The following is a 12,602-nucleotide window of genomic DNA, read 5'->3' as shown; positions in this document are numbered from 1 at the left end:
ACTTGCCCTCTGATGAAACATTTTTTGAGCTGCAGTTACCTCCGACGTCTACAAGGTGGCGCTACATTCAGGTGAGGGCACAAGTATGCACAAAATGTTGGCGACTTTCACCAGATTTATCGATGGATCTTGCATATTGTTTTCAGAGGCTAGATATTGCCTAGGAAATGGTTTTTAACATAGAGATGCTGGAGTTATAATGTGTGGTCGGGCCTCAGCCCTTTCATTGTCTGCCCACTGTAAATATTTTTTACCAGCACATGTGAGTGGTGACTCTGCTTTATGAAACTTATCATATATTAGGACAATGAATATAGCAGAAGGGGCGATTGAGATGCTTGCCTACATATTTGTTTATTTTTTATATAACGGCTGATTAATCTGTTCATTATATTTCCATTTTGTGACATGTTGCATTAAAATATATCCTGCTTGCAGAATATATAAGTATTTGTACTGCGTTGGCCGGGAATCGAACCCGGGTCAACTGCTTGGAAGGCAGCTATGCTCACCACTATACCACCAACGCCCTCTGATCTGTGCGCTCTCGGTTCTTAACATTAGGATCCTGAGTTCAATGACTATCTTGCACCAGCTTCAATGGTGCATTTGGTTTAGATACCAACATGAAAAGCAATAGAAAGTTTTTTGCAGAGGGTAAGGAACTGGGATTGAAACCAAGGACAAAGCTGTGCAGAAGAGAAGAATGGAAAGCTGCATTACAAATAATAGATAAGAATATATAGAGGCAGCATGGGAAGCAAAACAGGGAAGAGAAATACAGAACATTCAATTAAATGCCCAGGAGATAGATAAGAGCAGAACAAAAAGGAAAGAATGAAATTCAAAGCCTGCCCATAAAAGTGTTTGAAGGTCCCACCAGTCATTTATGCTTATTATTGTGTGTCTTTACTTTCAAAGTACAGGGTGGATCATTTGATGATCCCTCTCTTGTATTTCAGCAGACACAGATATTTGACAAGTATTTTCTCACATAGCTGGCACAAGCTTGTGCTTTTCCTTGCTGGCAGCGTGGAAATGACAGCTTGGTCCTTGGAAGGAAAGTCAAGCAAAATTAGCAGAGGATGGTTTCGATCCATCGACCTCTGGGTTATGGGCCCAGCACGCTTCCGCTGCGCCACTCTGCTCTGTTGTGAAAGTGTTCTTTTTATGCAGATAGGGAGCATTAAGCAGAGTAGCGTGGGATTGGTACGGCTCTCACCTCATTTGCCTAAGTATATTGCAAGGCATGCTGGGTACAGAAAAACTTCATCTTCCCCTCTCACAATCAGTCATAACTGAAAGTCAGACACTCTTAGGCACTAGCCGTTTCAGACCTTTATCAAGACAGCATGTCATGAACCCTCTCTCTCTCTCTCTGTGATCCTAGCACTAGCATGCTCAGGATTTGGCTTTACCTGGGAGCCAGAGATCTACCCAGTGAGGGCTTGCCCGGTGTGAGGCTTTTGAGCGTTTGGGAGCGTTCGGGACGTGAGTGGACGTTGGACAAGAAACTCTGCGAATTTGAAGCATCCAACATTCCTGCTGCAGTGAGCGGCTCTTTCCATGGACATCTGCCTCTAGGATTCCTCTCAACTTGCCTTCTGATAAAACATTTTGTGAGCAGCAATTACCTTCGACAGCTACAAGGTGGCGCTACATTCTGGTAAGTGCACAAGTATGCACAAAATGTTAGGGACTTTTGCCAGATTTATCGGTGGATCTTGCATATTTTTTTCAGAGGCTAGATATTGCCTAGAAATGCTTTTTAACATAGAGATGTTGGAGTTATAATGTCTGGTCGGGCCTCAGCCCTTCCATTGTTTGCCCACTGTAACATATTTATTACCAGCACATGTGAGTTGTGACTCTGCTTTATAAAACTTATCATATATTAGGACAATGAATGTATCAGAAGGTGCGATTGAGATGTTTGCCTATGTATTTGTTTATTTTTTTATATATGGCTGATTAATCTGTTCATGAAATTTCCATTTTGAGACCTGTTGCATTAAAATATGTCCTGCTTGCAGAATATATAAGCATTTTCACTGCGTTGGCCGGGAATCGAACCCGGGTCAACTGCTTGGGAAGCAGCTATGCTCACCACTATACCACCAACGCCCTCTGATGTGTGTGCTCTCGGTTCTAAATATTACGTTCCCGAAATCAATGACTATCTTGCAACAGCTTCAATGGTGCATTTGGTTTCGATACCAACATGAGAAGTAGTAGAACGTTTTTTGCAGAGGGTAAGGAACTGGGGATTGAAACCAAGGACAAAGTTGTGCAGAAGAGAAGAAATGAAATGCAACAGTACAAAAAGTAGAAATCAGCATATATAGGCAGCATGGGAAGCAAAGCAGGGAAGAGAAAGAGAGAACATTCCATGAAATGCCCAGGAGATAGATAAGAGCAGAAAAAAAAGGGAAGAATGAAATTCAAAGCATGCCCAGAAAGTTGTGTGAAGCTCCCACCAGTCATTTATGGTTATAGTTGTGTGTCTTTACTTTCAAAGTACAGGGTTGATCCTTTCACGAACACTCTTGTATTACACAGACACAGATAGTTGAGAAGTCTTTTCTCACATAGCTGGCACAAGCTTGCGCTTTTCCTTTCTGGCAGTGTGGAAATGACAGCTTCGTCCTTGGAAGGAAAGTCAAGCAAAATTAGCAGAGGATGGTTTCGATCCATCGACCTCTGGGTTATGGGCCCAGCACGCTTCCGCTGCGCCACTCTGCTCGTTCATGAAGGTGATCTCTTTATGCAGATGAGGAGGCATTCAGCGGAGTGAAGTGGCATTGGTCGGGCTCTCACCTCATTTGCCTAATTATATCGCAAGGCATGCTGGGTGCAGAAAATCTTCATCTTCCCCTCTCACAATCAGTCATAACTGATAGTCCAGACCCTCTTACGCACTAGCCGTTTCAGGCCTTTATCAAGACAGCAGCTCTCCAACACTCTCTGTCTCTCTCTCTCTGTGATCCTAGTGCTAGCATGCTCAGGATTTGGCTTTACCTGGGAGCCAGAGATCTACCCGGTGAGGGCTTGCCCGGTGTAAGGCTTTTGAGCGTTTGGGAGCGTTCGGTACATGAGAGGACGTTGGACTGGAAACTATGCAAATTTGAAGCATCCAACCTTCCTGCTGCAGTCGGGGGCTCTTTCCATGGACATCTGCCTTTTGGATTCCTCTAAACTTGCCCTCTGATGAAACATTTTTTGAGCTGCAGTTACCTCCGACGTCTACAAGGTGGCGCTACATTCAGGTGAGGGCACAAGTATGCACAAAATGTTGGCGACTTTCACCAGATTTATCGATGGATCTTGCATATTGTTTTCAGAGGCTAGATATTGCCTAGGAAATGGTTTTTAACATAGAGATGCTGGAGTTATAATGTGTGGTCGGGCCTCAGCCCTTTCATTGTCTGCCCACTGTAAATATTTTTTACCAGCACATGTGAGTGGTGACTCTGCTTTATGAAACTTATCATATATTAGGACAATGAATATAGCAGAAGGGGCGATTGAGATGCTTGCCTACATATTTGTTTATTTTTTATATAACGGCTGATTAATCTGTTCATTATATTTCCATTTTGTGACATGTTGCATTAAAATATATCCTGCTTGCAGAATATATAAGTATTTGTACTGCGTTGGCCGGGAATCGAACCCGGGTCAACTACTTGGAAGGCAGCTATGCTCACCACTATACCACCAACGCCCTCTGATCTGTGCGCTCTCGGTTCTTAACATTAGGATCCTGAGTTCAATGACTATCTTGCACCAGCTTCAATGGTGCATTTGGTTTAGATACCAACATGAAAAGCAATAGAAAGTTTTTTGCAGAGGGTAAGGAACTGGGATTGAAACCAAGGACAAAGCTGTGCAGAAGAGAAGAATGGAAAGCTGCATTACAAATAATAGATAAGAATATATAGAGGCAGCATGGGAAGCAAAACAGGGAAGAGAAATACAGAACATTCAATTAAATGCCCAGGAGATAGATAAGAGCAGAACAAAAAGGAAAGAATGAAATTCAAAGCCTGCCCATAAAAGTGTTTGAAGGTCCCACCAGTCATTTATGCTTATTATTGTGTGTCTTTACTTTCAAAGTACAGGGTGGATCATTTGATGATCCCTCTCTTGTATTTCAGCAGACACAGATATTTGACAAGTATTTTCTCACATAGCTGGCACAAGCTTGTGCTTTTCCTTGCTGGCAGCGTGGAAATGACAGCTTGGTCCTTGGAAGGAAAGTCAAGCAAAATTAGCAGAGGATGGTTTCGATCCATCGACCTCTGGGTTATGGGCCCAGCACGCTTCCGCTGCGCCACTCTGCTCTGATGTGAAAGTGTTCTTTTTATGCAGATAGGGAGCATTAAGCAGAGTAGCGTGGGATTGGTACGGCTCTCACCTCATTTGCCTAAGTATATTGCAAGGCATGCTGGGTACAGAAAAACTTCATCTTCCCCTCTCACAATCAGTCATAACTGAAAGTCAGACACTCTTAGGCACTAGCCGTTTCAGACCTTTATCAAGACAGCATGTCATGAACCCTCTCTCTCTCTCTCTGTGATCCTAGCACTAGCATGCTCAGGATTTGGCTTTACCTGGGAGCCAGAGATCTACCCGGTGAGGGCTTGCCCGGTGTGAGGCTTTTGAGCGTTTGGGAGCGTTCGGGACGTGAGTGGACGTTGGACAGGAAACTCTGCGAATTTGAAGCATCCAACATTCCTGCTGCAGTGAGCGGCTCTTTTCATGGACATCTGCCTCTAGGATTCCTCTCAACTTGCCTTCTGATAAAACATTTTGTGAGCAGCAATTACCTTCGACAGCTACAAGGTGGCGCTACATTCTGGTAAGTGCACAAGTATGCACAAAATGTTAGGGACTTTTGCCAGATTTATCGGTGGATCTTGCATATTTTTTTCAGAGGCTAGATATTGCCTAGAAATGCTTTTTAACATAGAGATGTTGGAGTTATAATGTCTGGTCGGGCCTCAGCCCTTCCATTGTTTGCCCACTGTAACATATTTATTACCAGCACATGTGAGTTGTGACTCTGCTTTATAAAACTTATCATATATTAGGACAATGAATGTATCAGAAGGTGCGATTGAGATGTTTGCCTATGTATTTGTTTATTTTTTTATATATGGCTGATTAATCTGTTCATGAAATTTCCATTTTGAGACATGTTGCATTAAAATATGTCCTGCTTGCAGAATATATAAGCATTTTCACTGCGTTGGCCGGGAATCGAACCCGGGTCAACTGCTTGGGAAGCAGCTATGCTCACCACTATACCACCAACGCCCTCTGATGTGTGTGCTCTCGGTTCTAAATATTACGTTCCCGAAATCAATGACTATCTTGCAACAGCTTCAATGGTGCATTTGGTTTCGATACCAACATGAGAAGTAGTAGAACGTTTTTTGCAGAGGGTAAGGAACTGGGGATTGAAACCAAGGACAAAGTTGTGCAGAAGAGAAGAAATGAAATGCAACAGTACAAAAAGTAGAAATCAGCATATATAGGCAGCATGGGAAGCAAAGCAGGGAAGAGAAAGAGAGAACATTCCATGAAATGCCCAGGAGATAGATAAGAGCAGAAAAAAAAGGGAAGAATGAAATTCAAAGCATGCCCAGAAAGTTGTGTGAAGCTCCCACCAGTCATTTATGGTTATAGTTGTGTGTCTTTACTTTCAAAGTACAGGGTTGATCCTTTCACGAACACTCTTGTATTACACAGACACAGATAGTTGAGAAGTCTTTTCTCACATAGCTGGCACAAGCTTGCGCTTTTCCTTTCTGGCAGTGTGGAAATGACAGCTTGGTCCTTGGAAGGAAAGTCAAGCAAAATTAGCAGAGGATGGTTTCGATCCATCGACCTCTGGGTTATGGGCCCAGCACGCTTCCGCTGCGCCACTCTGCTCGTTCATGAAGGTGATCTCTTTATGCAGATGAGGAGGCATTCAGCGGAGTGAAGTGGCATTGGTCGGGCTCTCACCTCATTTGCCTAATTATATCGCAAGGCATGCTGGGTGCAGAAAATCTTCATCTTCCCCTCTCACAATCAGTCATAACTGATAGTCCAGACCCTCTTACGCACTAGCCGTTTCAGGCCTTTATCAAGACAGCAGCTCTCCAACACTCTCTGTCTCTCTCTCTCTGTGATCCTAGTGCTAGCATGCTCAGGATTTGGCTTTACCTGGGAGCCAGAGATCTACCCGGTGAGGGCTTGCCCGGTGTAAGGCTTTTGAGCGTTTGGGAGCGTTCGGTACATGAGAGGACGTTGGACTGGAAACTATGCAAATTTGAAGCATCCAACCTTCCTGCTGCAGTCGGGGGCTCTTTCCATGGACATCTGCCTTTTGGATTCCTCTAAACTTGCCCTCTGATGAAACATTTTTTGAGCTGCAGTTACCTCCGACGTCTACAAGGTGGCGCTACATTCAGGTGAGGGCACAAGTATGCACAAAATGTTGGCGACTTTCACCAGATTTATCGATGGATCTTGCATATTGTTTTCAGAGGCTAGATATTGCCTAGGAAATGGTTTTTAACATAGAGATGCTGGAGTTATAATGTGTGGTCGGGCCTCAGCCCTTTCATTGTCTGCCCACTGTAAATATTTTTTACCAGCACATGTGAGTGGTGACTCTGCTTTATGAAACTTATCATATATTAGGACAATGAATATAGCAGAAGGGGCGATTGAGATGCTTGCCTACATATTTGTTTATTTTTTATATAACGGCTGATTAATCTGTTCATTATATTTCCATTTTGTGACATGTTGCATTAAAATATATCCTGCTTGCAGAATATATAAGTATTTGTACTGCGTTGGCCGGGAATCGAACCCGGGTCAACTGCTTGGAAGGCAGCTATGCTCACCACTATACCACCAACGCCCTCTGATCTGTGCGCTCTCGGTTCTTAACATTAGGATCCTGAGTTCAATGACTATCTTGCACCAGCTTCAATGGTGCATTTGGTTTAGATACCAACATGAAAAGCAATAGAAAGTTTTTTGCAGAGGGTAAGGAACTGGGATTGAAACCAAGGACAAAGCTGTGCAGAAGAGAAGAATGGAAAGCTGCATTACAAATAATAGATAAGAATATATAGAGGCAGCATGGGAAGCAAAACAGGGAAGAGAAATACAGAACATTCAATTAAATGCCCAGGAGATAGATAAGAGCAGAACAAAAAGGAAAGAATGAAATTCAAAGCCTGCCCATAAAAGTGTTTGAAGGTCCCACCAGTCATTTATGCTTATTATTGTGTGTCTTTACTTTCAAAGTACAGGGTGGATCATTTGATGATCCCTCTCTTGTATTTCAGCAGACACAGATATTTGACAAGTATTTTCTCACATAGCTGGCACAAGCTTGTGCTTTTCCTTGCTGGCAGCGTGGAAATGACAGCTTGGTCCTTGGAAGGAAAATCAAGCAAAATTAGCAGAGGATGGTTTCGATCCATCGACCTCTGGGTTATGGGCCCAGCACGCTTCCGCTGCGCCACTCTGCTCTGTTGTGAAAGTGTTCTTTTTATGCAGATAGGGAGCATTAAGCAGAGTAGCGTGGGATTGGTACGGCTCTCACCTCATTTGCCTAAGTATATTGCAAGGCATGCTGGGTACAGAAAAACTTCATCTTCCCCTCTCACAATCAGTCATAACTGAAAGTCAGACACTCTTAGGCACTAGCCGTTTCAGACCTTTATCAAGACAGCATGTCATGAACCCTCTCTCTCTCTCTCTGTGATCCTAGCACTAGCATGCTCAGGATTTGGCTTTACCTGGGAGCCAGAGATCTACCCAGTGAGGGCTTGCCCGGTGTGAGGCTTTTGAGCGTTTGGGAGCGTTCGGGACGTGAGTGGACGTTGGACAAGAAACTCTGCGAATTTGAAGCATCCAACATTCCTGCTGCAGTGAGCGGCTCTTTCCATGGACATCTGCCTCTAGGATTCCTCTCAACTTGCCTTCTGATAAAACATTTTGTGAGCAGCAATTACCTTCGACAGCTACAAGGTGGCGCTACATTCTGGTAAGTGCACAAGTATGCACAAAATGTTAGGGACTTTTGCCAGATTTATCGGTGGATCTTGCATATTTTTTTCAGAGGCTAGATATTGCCTAGAAATGCTTTTTAACATAGAGATGTTGGAGTTATAATGTCTGGTCGGGCCTCAGCCCTTCCATTGTTTGCCCACTGTAACATATTTATTACCAGCACATGTGAGTTGTGACTCTGCTTTATAAAACTTATCATATATTAGGACAATGAATGTATCAGAAGGTGCGATTGAGATGTTTGCCTATGTATTTGTTTATTTTTTTATATATGGCTGATTAATCTGTTCATGAAATTTCCATTTTGAGACCTGTTGCATTAAAATATGTCCTGCTTGCAGAATATATAAGCATTTTCACTGCGTTGGCCGGGAATCGAACCCGGGTCAACTGCTTGGGAAGCAGCTATGCTCACCACTATACCACCAACGCCCTCTGATGTGTGTGCTCTCGGTTCTAAATATTACGTTCCCGAAATCAATGACTATCTTGCAACAGCTTCAATGGTGCATTTGGTTTCGATACCAACATGAGAAGTAGTAGAACGTTTTTTGCAGAGGGTAAGGAACTGGGGATTGAAACCAAGGACAAAGTTGTGCAGAAGAGAAGAAATGAAATGCAACAGTACAAAAAGTAGAAATCAGCATATATAGGCAGCATGGGAAGCAAAGCAGGGAAGAGAAAGAGAGAACATTCCATGAAATGCCCAGGAGATAGATAAGAGCAGAAAAAAAAGGGAAGAATGAAATTCAAAGCATGCCCAGAAAGTTGTGTGAAGCTCCCACCAGTCATTTATGGTTATAGTTGTGTGTCTTTACTTTCAAAGTACAGGGTTGATCCTTTCACGAACACTCTTGTATTACACAGACACAGATAGTTGAGAAGTCTTTTCTCACATAGCTGGCACAAGCTTGCGCTTTTCCTTTCTGGCAGTGTGGAAATGACAGCTTCGTCCTTGGAAGGAAAGTCAAGCAAAATTAGCAGAGGATGGTTTCGATCCATCGACCTCTGGGTTATGGGCCCAGCACGCTTCCGCTGCGCCACTCTGCTCGTTCATGAAGGTGATCTCTTTATGCAGATGAGGAGGCATTCAGCGGAGTGAAGTGGCATTGGTCGGGCTCTCACCTCATTTGCCTAATTATATCGCAAGGCATGCTGGGTGCAGAAAATCTTCATCTTCCCCTCTCACAATCAGTCATAACTGATAGTCCAGACCCTCTTACGCACTAGCCGTTTCAGGCCTTTATCAAGACAGCAGCTCTCCAACACTCTCTGTCTCTCTCTCTCTGTGATCCTAGTGCTAGCATGCTCAGGATTTGGCTTTACCTGGGAGCCAGAGATCTACCCGGTGAGGGCTTGCCCGGTGTAAGGCTTTTGAGCGTTTGGGAGCGTTCGGTACATGAGAGGACGTTGGACTGGAAACTATGCAAATTTGAAGCATCCAACCTTCCTGCTGCAGTCGGGGGCTCTTTCCATGGACATCTGCCTTTTGGATTCCTCTAAACTTGCCCTCTGATGAAACATTTTTTGAGCTGCAGTTACCTCCGACGTCTACAAGGTGGCGCTACATTCAGGTGAGGGCACAAGTATGCACAAAATGTTGGCGACTTTCACCAGATTTATCGATGGATCTTGCATATTGTTTTCAGAGGCTAGATATTGCCTAGGAAATGGTTTTTAACATAGAGATGCTGGAGTTATAATGTGTGGTCGGGCCTCAGCCCTTTCATTGTCTGCCCACTGTAAATATTTTTTACCAGCACATGTGAGTGGTGACTCTGCTTTATGAAACTTATCATATATTAGGACAATGAATATAGCAGAAGGGGCGATTGAGATGCTTGCCTACATATTTGTTTATTTTTTATATAACGGCTGATTAATCTGTTCATTATATTTCCATTTTGTGACATGTTGCATTAAAATATATCCTGCTTGCAGAATATATAAGTATTTGTACTGCGTTGGCCGGGAATCGAACCCGGGTCAACTACTTGGAAGGCAGCTATGCTCACCACTATACCACCAACGCCCTCTGATCTGTGCGCTCTCGGTTCTTAACATTAGGATCCTGAGTTCAATGACTATCTTGCACCAGCTTCAATGGTGCATTTGGTTTAGATACCAACATGAAAAGCAATAGAAAGTTTTTTGCAGAGGGTAAGGAACTGGGATTGAAACCAAGGACAAAGCTGTGCAGAAGAGAAGAATGGAAAGCTGCATTACAAATAATAGATAAGAATATATAGAGGCAGCATGGGAAGCAAAACAGGGAAGAGAAATACAGAACATTCAATTAAATGCCCAGGAGATAGATAAGAGCAGAACAAAAAGGAAAGAATGAAATTCAAAGCCTGCCCATAAAAGTGTTTGAAGGTCCCACCAGTCATTTATGCTTATTATTGTGTGTCTTTACTTTCAAAGTACAGGGTGGATCATTTGATGATCCCTCTCTTGTATTTCAGCAGACACAGATATTTGACAAGTATTTTCTCACATAGCTGGCACAAGCTTGTGCTTTTCCTTGCTGGCAGCGTGGAAATGACAGCTTGGTCCTTGGAAGGAAAGTCAAGCAAAATTAGCAGAGGATGGTTTCGATCCATCGACCTCTGGGTTATGGGCCCAGCACGCTTCCGCTGCGCCACTCTGCTCTGATGTGAAAGTGTTCTTTTTATGCAGATAGGGAGCATTAAGCAGAGTAGCGTGGGATTGGTACGGCTCTCACCTCATTTGCCTAAGTATATTGCAAGGCATGCTGGGTACAGAAAAACTTCATCTTCCCCTCTCACAATCAGTCATAACTGAAAGTCAGACACTCTTAGGCACTAGCCGTTTCAGACCTTTATCAAGACAGCATGTCATGAACCCTCTCTCTCTCTCTCTCTGTGATCCTAGCACTAGCATGCTCAGGATTTGGCTTTACCTGGGAGCCAGAGATCTACCCGGTGAGGGCTTGCCCGGTGTGAGGCTTTTGAGCGTTTGGGAGCGTTCGGGACGTGAGTGGACGTTGGACAGGAAACTCTGCGAATTTGAAGCATCCAACATTCCTGCTGCAGTGAGCGGCTCTTTCCATGGACATCTGCCTCTAGGATTCCTCTCAACTTGCCTTCTGATAAAACATTTTGTGAGCAGCAATTACCTTCGACAGCTACAAGGTGGCGCTACATTCTGGTAAGTGCACAAGTATGCACAAAATGTTAGGGACTTTTGCCAGATTTATCGGTGGATCTTGCATATTTTTTTCAGAGGCTAGATATTGCCTAGAAATGCTTTTTAACATAGAGATGTTGGAGTTATAATGTCTGGTCGGGCCTCAGCCCTTCCATTGTTTGCCCACTGTAACATATTTATTACCAGCACATGTGAGTTGTGACTCTGCTTTATAAAACTTATCATATATTAGGACAATGAATGTATCAGAAGGTGCGATTGAGATGTTTGCCTATGTATTTGTTTATTTTTTTTATATATGGCTGATTAATCTGTTCATGAAATTTCCATTTTGAGACCTGTTGCATTAAAATATGTCCTGCTTGCAGAATATATAAGCATTTTCACTGCGTTGGCCGGGAATCGAACCCGGGTCAACTGCTTGGGAAGCAGCTATGCTCACCACTATACCACCAACGCCCTCTGATGTGTGTGCTCTCGGTTCTAAATATTACGTTCCCGAAATCAATGACTATCTTGCAACAGCTTCAATGGTGCATTTGGTTTCGATACCAACATGAGAAGTAGTAGAACGTTTTTTGCAGAGGGTAAGGAACTGGGGATTGAAACCAAGGACAAAGTTGTGCAGAAGAGAAGAAATGAAATGCAACAGTACAAAAAGTAGAAATCAGCATATATAGGCAGCATGGGAAGCAAAGCAGGGAAGAGAAAGAGAGAACATTCCATGAAATGCCCAGGAGATAGATAAGAGCAGAAAAAAAAGGGAAGAATGAAATTCAAAGCATGCCCAGAAAGTTGTGTGAAGCTCCCACCAGTCATTTATGGTTATAGTTGTGTGTCTTTACTTTCAAAGTACAGGGTTGATCCTTTCACGAACACTCTTGTATTACACAGACACAGATAGTTGAGAAGTCTTTTCTCACATAGCTGGCACAAGCTTGCGCTTTTCCTTTCTGGCAGTGTGGAAATGACAGCTTGGTCCTTGGAAGGAAAGTCAAGCAAAATTAGCAGAGGATGGTTTCGATCCATCGACCTCTGGGTTATGGGCCCAGCACGCTTCCGCTGCGCCACTCTGCTCGTTCATGAAGGTGATCTCTTTATGCAGATGAGGAGGCATTCAGCGGAGTGAAGTGGCATTGGTCGGGCTCTCACCTCATTTGCCTAATTATATCGCAAGGCATGCTGGGTGCAGAAAATCTTCATCTTCCCCTCTCACAATCAGTCATAACTGATAGTCCAGACCCTCTTACGCACTAGCCGTTTCAGGCCTTTATCAAGACAGCAGCTCTCCAACACTCTCTGTCTCTCTCTCTCTGTGATCCTAGTGCTAGCATGCTCAGGATTTGGCT

At 43.6% G+C, this 12,602-nt stretch overlaps 16 non-coding genes across 16 annotated transcripts; all 16 read right to left on the bottom strand.

The window, feature by feature from the left end:
* Nucleotides 1-457: 457 nt before the first annotated feature.
* On the bottom strand, nt 458-529 carry TRNAG-UCC (transfer RNA glycine (anticodon UCC)). The gene has a single exon. It is a non-coding gene; the product is annotated as a tRNA-Gly (tRNA).
* Nucleotides 530-1,076: 547 nt separating this feature from the next.
* TRNAM-CAU (transfer RNA methionine (anticodon CAU)) lies at nt 1,077-1,148 on the bottom strand. The gene has a single exon. It is a non-coding gene; the product is annotated as a tRNA-Met (tRNA).
* A 904-nt stretch (nt 1,149-2,052) lies between these two features.
* Nucleotides 2,053-2,124, bottom strand: TRNAG-CCC (transfer RNA glycine (anticodon CCC)). Its single transcript has one exon. It is a non-coding gene; the product is annotated as a tRNA-Gly (tRNA).
* A 546-nt stretch (nt 2,125-2,670) lies between these two features.
* TRNAM-CAU (transfer RNA methionine (anticodon CAU)) lies at nt 2,671-2,742 on the bottom strand. The gene has a single exon. It is a non-coding gene; the product is annotated as a tRNA-Met (tRNA).
* A 910-nt stretch (nt 2,743-3,652) lies between these two features.
* TRNAG-UCC (transfer RNA glycine (anticodon UCC)) lies at nt 3,653-3,724 on the bottom strand. Its single transcript has one exon. It is a non-coding gene; the product is annotated as a tRNA-Gly (tRNA).
* A 547-nt stretch (nt 3,725-4,271) lies between these two features.
* TRNAM-CAU (transfer RNA methionine (anticodon CAU)) lies at nt 4,272-4,343 on the bottom strand. The gene has a single exon. It is a non-coding gene; the product is annotated as a tRNA-Met (tRNA).
* A 904-nt stretch (nt 4,344-5,247) lies between these two features.
* TRNAG-CCC (transfer RNA glycine (anticodon CCC)) lies at nt 5,248-5,319 on the bottom strand. The gene has a single exon. It is a non-coding gene; the product is annotated as a tRNA-Gly (tRNA).
* A 546-nt stretch (nt 5,320-5,865) lies between these two features.
* On the bottom strand, nt 5,866-5,937 carry TRNAM-CAU (transfer RNA methionine (anticodon CAU)). The gene has a single exon. It is a non-coding gene; the product is annotated as a tRNA-Met (tRNA).
* Nucleotides 5,938-6,847: 910 nt separating this feature from the next.
* On the bottom strand, nt 6,848-6,919 carry TRNAG-UCC (transfer RNA glycine (anticodon UCC)). Its single transcript has one exon. It is a non-coding gene; the product is annotated as a tRNA-Gly (tRNA).
* A 547-nt stretch (nt 6,920-7,466) lies between these two features.
* Nucleotides 7,467-7,538, bottom strand: TRNAM-CAU (transfer RNA methionine (anticodon CAU)). Its single transcript has one exon. It is a non-coding gene; the product is annotated as a tRNA-Met (tRNA).
* A 904-nt stretch (nt 7,539-8,442) lies between these two features.
* Nucleotides 8,443-8,514, bottom strand: TRNAG-CCC (transfer RNA glycine (anticodon CCC)). Its single transcript has one exon. It is a non-coding gene; the product is annotated as a tRNA-Gly (tRNA).
* A 546-nt stretch (nt 8,515-9,060) lies between these two features.
* On the bottom strand, nt 9,061-9,132 carry TRNAM-CAU (transfer RNA methionine (anticodon CAU)). Its single transcript has one exon. It is a non-coding gene; the product is annotated as a tRNA-Met (tRNA).
* Nucleotides 9,133-10,042: 910 nt separating this feature from the next.
* On the bottom strand, nt 10,043-10,114 carry TRNAG-UCC (transfer RNA glycine (anticodon UCC)). Its single transcript has one exon. It is a non-coding gene; the product is annotated as a tRNA-Gly (tRNA).
* A 547-nt stretch (nt 10,115-10,661) lies between these two features.
* On the bottom strand, nt 10,662-10,733 carry TRNAM-CAU (transfer RNA methionine (anticodon CAU)). The gene has a single exon. It is a non-coding gene; the product is annotated as a tRNA-Met (tRNA).
* Nucleotides 10,734-11,640: 907 nt separating this feature from the next.
* TRNAG-CCC (transfer RNA glycine (anticodon CCC)) lies at nt 11,641-11,712 on the bottom strand. The gene has a single exon. It is a non-coding gene; the product is annotated as a tRNA-Gly (tRNA).
* Nucleotides 11,713-12,258: 546 nt separating this feature from the next.
* TRNAM-CAU (transfer RNA methionine (anticodon CAU)) lies at nt 12,259-12,330 on the bottom strand. Its single transcript has one exon. It is a non-coding gene; the product is annotated as a tRNA-Met (tRNA).
* Between the last annotated feature and the right edge of the window lie 272 nt (nt 12,331-12,602).

Source organism: Lissotriton vulgaris, unplaced genomic scaffold, assembly GCF_964263255.1.
Source record: "Lissotriton vulgaris unplaced genomic scaffold, aLisVul1.2 SCAFFOLD_975, whole genome shotgun sequence".
Taxonomy (NCBI): domain Eukaryota; kingdom Metazoa; phylum Chordata; class Amphibia; order Caudata; family Salamandridae; genus Lissotriton; species Lissotriton vulgaris.
The sequence above is the reverse complement of the archived record's forward strand: the minus strand, read 5'-3'. Positions and strand labels throughout refer to the sequence as shown.